Genomic DNA, 7,287 nt, shown 5'->3' with positions numbered 1-7,287 from the left:
GCTGCTCCAGCTCCATCTCCGCAACACTGAACCAGGCAGGAACCCCACCTTACCACCCGAAGAATCTCCCCAAACCGTCTGGTACCCGAGCTACCGAACATTGGTGCCGTCTATGGAGACTACCTAAATGGACATCGTACAGGGTCCAGGGGACCATGGCCGCGGAGCAGACCTTGAGGAGGCAGCCTCCGTCACTTCTCCCCGGGAGCGGCAGAGGTCCCCCCCCCCCCGGCGACGTAACGAGCCACACTCAAGGGCCCAAGAAAGACGCCCTTTTAGGGAAACTGGCGGTGATAGCGCTAGGATAATGTAGGAACTACGCCATAGGGAGCAAAACCTGGAGTGCCAGCTGGCGGATCAGGAGCACCATCAACAAACTTCCGACCACAACTACTCCCCATCTCCCGAGAGCCGGGGAAGAACCTCCCACAGAAGCCGCTCCCAGCGTACTCCCACCTCAAGATCTGAATCGGAAAGTAACCAAGAGGATCAGGAACACCCGAGAAGACGACATGACCCCTTCATCTACGCCCGACCTCGACGAACTCGTGCCGCAAGGCGAGATCGGGAGGATGGCGGAGAAAGAATGACGAGAGCACGACGACCTGTGATCATGGGGGCAACCCCTTTTCACCATTCCATCCTCGAGGTCCGGCTACCAAAGCACTTTGATAAGCCGACGGATATGAGGTATGATGGAACTCAAGATCCCCAGGAACATCTGACGGCCTTCGAGGCGACGAGGTCAGGTGCCGCGCCTTCTTGGTCACCCTAGCGGGACCTGCAATACGGTGGTCTAATAATCTCCCGCAGGGCTCGGTGGCTAGGTTTTTGAACATTAGCCGCGCCTTCCTAGCCCAATTCGCTACCCGAATCACGAAGGCAAAACACCCGATAAACTTACTTGGGGTGACACAAAGGCACGTTGAGCCGACCAGAAAATGCTTAGACTGATTTAACGTTGAGTGTTTGGAAATAAATGGCCTAACCGATTCGGTGGCCAGCCTGTGTCAGACGAACGGACTTCTGAATGAGGATTTTAGGAAGCACCTCACCACGAAGCGAGTGTGGACAATGCAGGAGATCTAAAGCGTAGCCAGGGAATACATTAACGATGAAGAAGTCAGCCAGGTCGTGGTTGCCAATAAGCGACAGCCCTCCTACAATCAAACCCGGTAGCACGATAGCAGAGAAAGACAGAAGGAACATGCCAGAGACGGCAGTCCGAGTAAGACACAAAGGCCGTTTCCTCGAGTCGGGAAATTCACCAATTACACCCCCCTCACCGTCCCCATCATAGAAGTTTATCAACAGATAGCCGAAAAGGGAATTTTGTCGAAGCCCCGACCTCTGAAGGACCGGACCGGGGGAAACAAGAGCCTCTATTGTGACTACCACAAAGGCTACGGACACAAGACACAGGATTGATTCGACCTGAAGGACGCGCTGAAACAAGCGATCCAGGATGGAAAACTAGTCGAGTTCTCCCATCTCATCAGGGAGCCAAGGAGGCAAGATCGCAACCGCGAGGGAGAGGACAAGACCCGCGCGGTCAAACGACGTCACGAGCCAGAGGACAACGAGCATGGCCTTACCATAGTGAACGTGGTAATGGCAAGAGACGCACCCCCAAGGTCGAGGTCGGCACACAAGAAAGACGCCAAGGTTCCGGCGGTCTCCTCATCCTCCGTGCGAAACTCCAAGAAGCTCCCACCCATCTCATTCGATCCGAAGGACCAATGGTTCGATGAGGCCATGGAAAACCCTCCCATGGTTATCATGGCCAGAGTGGGAACTGGCCTCATCAAGCGGATCCTCGTGGACACCAGGGTTGACTCGAATATCATATTCCGCAACGTGTTCGATGCCTTGGGTCTACGGGATGCCAATTTAAAGACGCACCAACACGGTGTTCTGGGTTTGGGCGACCACTTCATCAAGCCAGATGGGATAATCTCCCTACCAATATCTGTAGGGTCAAGACAGGGACGAAGGTCGGTAATGGCCAAGTTCGTGGTTTTACGAAACTCCACGGCCTACAACGTCATCCTAGGGAGGAAGACTATCAATGACCTCGGAGCAGTGATCAGTACGAAGATGCTGGTAATGAAGTTCGTTGCTGATGACGGATCCGTAGGATCCATAAAAGGAGATTTGGAAACGGCAATCGCTTGCGACAACACCAGTCTCTCCTTAAGGAAAAAATCTAAAGAAGCATCAGGGATTTTCCTCGCCGACCTGGATGGTAGAGTCGGCGACAAGCCCAGACCCGAACCAGAGGGGGACGTGGAAAAGTTTAGGGTCAGGGACACGGAAGAGAAGTTCACATTCGTAAACAGAAACCTCCCACATGAATTGAAAGAGCCTCTAGTGGAAATGATCAGGGCCAATGGCGATTTGTTTGCTTGGACGCCAGCCGACATGCCGAGGATAGACCCCCAACTCATATCACATCACTTGGCCGTCAAGCCAGAAGCCCGACCAGTGGCTCAAAGGAGGAGAAAGATGTCACATGAGAGAGCAGAGGAGGTGGCCAGGAAGATGGCCAACCTCCTCGAGGCGGGTTTATCCGAGAGCTAGACTACTCGACCTGGCTGTCAAATATGGTTCTGGTAAAAAAGCACAATGGGAGATGGAGGATGTGTGTGGATTACTCCGATCTCAACAAAGCATGCCCCAAGGACTGCTACCCCCTCCCCAACATTGATGCACTCATCGACGCGGCGGCGGGGTACCGATATTTGAGCTTTATGGATGCTTATTCCGGCTACAATCAAATACCGATGCACCGGCCTGACAAAGAGAAAACAGCGTTCATAACACCGGGAGGAATCTATTGCTATAAGCTGCCATTTGGCCTGAAAAACGCGGGGTAATGTGTTTGCGGCCCTCCGGCAACACGACATGAGGCTCAACCCGCTCAAGTGTACCTTTGCTATGGAGGCCGGAAAGTTCCTAGGATTTATCATAACCCAAAGGGGGTGGAAGCCAACCCTAAATAATGCCATGAAATACTCCAAATGAAGAGCCCCGACTGTATCAAAGACGTTCAGAGACTAACAGGAAGACTCACCACGCTGTCCCACTTCCTCGGAGCGTCGGCAGCGAAGGCCCTGCCCTTCTTCAACCTGATGAGAAAGGGGATAGCGTTTGAATGGAACCTGGCGTGCGAGGAAGCATTCAATCACTTCAAAGACATTCTTACAACACCCCCAGTACTCGGGAAGCCCAAGGCACGAGAACCACTCTACCTATACCTAGCCATAACGGAGGAAGCGCTTGCAACGGTTTTGGTGTGGAAAGAAGGGAAGGTTCAACAACCCATTAACATTGTGAGTAGAGCACTGGAAGGAGCAAAACTGAGATACAGCAAATTGGAGAAATTGGCATTGACACTCCTGACTTCTTTTCGTAGACTGGGGCAATACTTCCAAGGCCACCAGATTATCGTGAGAACAGACCAGGGAATCCGTTAGGTGCTCCAGAAACCCGACTTGGCGGGAAGAATGATGACCTGGGCCATTGAGCTCTCCCAGTATGATTTACGATATGAGCCCCGACATGCGATTAAGACACAAGCGATGGCAGATTTCCTGGTTGAAGTGACGGGAGACCTGACAAACCCCAATTTGACGGTTTATTTTGTATTGAATTTAGGGTATTTTGATAACCTTTTGTCACGTTTTAGCCTATGAATTAGCATGGTTTTGTTATCTCTCCCATATTTGTGCTTAAGTGTAAAAACATGCTTTTTAAGCCTTATTTTGATGAATTCTAGTTTCTCTTTGATTCCATAAGATGCCTTGATGTGTTTGCTAGTAATTCCAGGATTGAAATAGGCTAGACATGGATCAAAGGAGGCAAGGAAGGAAGCATGCAAGTGGAGAGAAGCACAAAAAGCCAAAGAAGTGATCTAGGCCATGCACGCGCACGCGCACAAGGCGCTCGCGTGCACATTGCGAAACAGGTCAAGGACGCGCACGCGTCGATGATGGCACATGACTTCATTAATGCAACACGTGCCTGGCGATTTTTGGAAGGTTTCAGCAACCAACTTTGGCGCCAAAATGTATATAAGAGCCAAGGATTGGAGGGGATTGACACACATTCACTTCCAAAGACTCATTTTAGATCCTTAGATAGATTTTCTTCTTAGTTACACTTGTAGAGAGAGAAACTCCAACTTCTCTCTAGGATTCATCTTCATTTTCCCAATTCTCAACCATTCCTTGGTGAGATCTATTACAACACTCAATTTACTTTGTTCATGTTGTAGATCATCTTCTCTAATCTCAATTAGTGTTTGTAATTGTTCAATTCTTATAGATCTTAGATTTAGCTTTGTTGTTTTGGATTCTATTGATTCATTGAAGATCTCAAGTTGGTTAAGCATAGGCTCAAAATTGGCTAACAATGGAGAGTAAAAGGTTGGCCATTTGGGTAAGTGGGCTAATGAAATAATGGCCTCAATCATATAAATGCATAAATACAAGAAATAAATGGACATATAAAATCAAGCAAATCAAGGATCACAATTATAGAAAGAGAGCAATTTCACACAAGAATGGAAAATAAGTGGTTATAAAATGTAACCACATCAATAGGCTCAAGTCTCACAAGCTTGTGTTCTCAATTCAATACATGCTTCACAAGGTATGAAATTCAAGCAAGTTTCACCAAAAATTTTCTTTCAATCAATTGGGTTAATGCTCTATATTTAAACTTCTTGAAAAATCTCAATGTTAGACTAAGCATTGTTGTGATTGAAAAATTCAAAAATTTTCTTAGTTCACCCTTTTCTTTTTCACTTAAAACCAATTCCTTATGCAAAAAAGGGTGACTAAGTGTTTGCAAGTCAAAGTATGATTTCTAATCACAACCACAAACTAAAAAGAAAGATATGCAAAAATGTATAAAGAAAAATCCAACTAAAAGTATGAAAGCTATCATCCAAAACATCTAAAAATATCCAAAAGCATCAAAGTATCTAAAATCCAAAATAAGCAATAAAAGTATCAAAAGTAGACTAAAAATGCATCAAAATATATACAAAAGATGTGCAAAATAAGATAACTAGGCCGAAAAGTTCACCGGTTCCCAAATAATGCTACCGGTGCCCTCCCCACACTTGAAATCAAACATCGTCCTCGATGCTAAACCGGAGGATCAGTGGGAGGTACAACGATAGGCTCTGGCTCTGGCTGTGGCTGTGGCTGTGGGACCGGCTCCTCATGAGTCTGTGGTGGCTCTGTAGTGTCAGGGGCATCCTGCTGAATCGGTGCCTCCGCATCCTCCTCCGGATGATCCTGCTCATCGGAGGCCGGAGAATCGGGAAGCGGAGGTAGCTCAGCACCCAAAGAAATAAGTGCCTGGTCCATCCGATCTAAACGGCGTCTGACATGGAGTCTCTCTCGCTCTAGGAATCGAAATAGACGCTGGACCAGTATGTAAGTAGGCTCAGGCGCTGCAGAAGGAACTGAAGGTGGAGCTGTCGATGATGAGGGAGCTGCTGTAGTAGAGGAAGATGGTGCTGATGTAGGGTCTAACTGTTCGGCGGTCCTCACTACTGCTCTGACCCTAGAATGGCGTCTAGCAGGGGGTCTCTCGTGCACCCAACCACCCCAGGGAATAGTAATCTCTCGGTCATCTGCATCAGGTGGTGGTGGTCGCACATCATCATCTAACCATGGGACCTCAGCTAGGGCCGCCATACTCGTGACCAAAGTAGGAAATGGAAGTAGGCCACGAATATGCGCCCGCCACATACACTGTCGGATAAGCCTAGGAAAAGAGACATCCTTCCCCTCCATAACACACCCAATCAGCAGAAGCATCTCCATGGGGATCTCAGAGAAGTGTGTAGTAGGCAAGACGTAGTGAGCAAAGATCATCTGCCAAGTCCTGGCCTCTCTAGTCAAATGAGCGAACAACATCCCCTTAGGCTTGGTGTTGGTCGCATCCATAACCCATGCTGCATCCGGTAGCCCAATCACGCGCCTAAGCGCCTCATAATCAAAAGTCATGGTATGGATGTCTAACTCTGCCTGCTGATGGGCACATGTGTCATCAGGAATGTGCCGACACTGTAACGCCTCCGCTATAGCAGTCTCAGTAATCATAATCTCTCTACCCCTCACCTGAACTGAATCCAAAGTCGGACGGAAGAAGTTACAGTAAAATTCCTTGACCCAAGATATATTGATATCCCCCAAATCTCGGTCAACAAAGTCTATACCCAACTCAAGGATCCGACCAGTAATCGACCGTCTCACATCATTAGGTAGGAGCAATTTCTTCTCAGTATTCAGCTTTGTTGTTCGATATTTGGAAAACCGAAGCTCACAGTAGAGATTGGGAAATTTGGATGGATCGGTAGAAGGTAACTGCTGATTTTCTTTTTCTTCGTCGTTTAGTGGATTCTTAGCATAATGCTTGTAGATGGAAGGAATGGAGGGGGTAGAGTGTTTTCTCTTCTTAGAGAAGGTGGCAGTGGCTATGGCCTTTCCTTTATCCGACATCCTGAAAAATATGATAGAATATAAGCAAGAAAACACTTAGCATGTAACAAAAAAAGACATGTTTAGGATACAATTGGCAAAACAATCATGATGTTGCAAGGAATATGCAAAAGTGAACAAGTAAACATAAGTGAATGAACCAAGAATGTAATCTTCATTAAAGGCAACAACTCTCATCCAAAAGGCAATATTATCATCATACTTTTGAAAGAATGGTTAGAGAGGGTTAAATGTGAGTAAAGGTTAATTGGTTAGAGAAGTTAGTAATTAGTGGTATGAAGATATTTAGGCTCAAATAAAAGAGAAGTTCCGGTTCATGTTCACCATGATTGGGGCGGATCCGGGAAGTCAAAAGGAACGGAAATTAGCCCAAATTACAATAGAGATTAAGATGAAAACAGATTTCTTGAAAATTGGGCAGCATTCCGGCTTAAAACTGGACGTTCCCGGATGGCAAAACAGCACAAATAACATGTTCACAACATCAATTGAGCACAGCAGTGGTTGTATGACATTTGGGCAACAAGAAGTGCATAAAACAGTCCAAAATCAGCATACAACAGCCAAATAAACAGACAGCAAATATGCACATACAGAGCACTTATCAGGCCTAGAATCCTCTATCCAGTCCTAGCTACCTAACTGCAATTATTTCTATCTAACTTATCATGCAAAACTTGAATTTAAACTAACTAACAGACAATTAGACTAACTATCAGAAATTGATGAATAAAAGAAAAACAGAGAAACAGAAGTTGAATAGGAACCT

The sequence above is a fragment of the Arachis stenosperma genome, chromosome 6 (assembly GCF_014773155.1).
Source record: "Arachis stenosperma cultivar V10309 chromosome 6, arast.V10309.gnm1.PFL2, whole genome shotgun sequence".
Taxonomy (NCBI): Eukaryota; Viridiplantae; Streptophyta; class Magnoliopsida; order Fabales; family Fabaceae; genus Arachis; species Arachis stenosperma.
Note: the sequence above shows the minus strand (reverse complement) of the source record.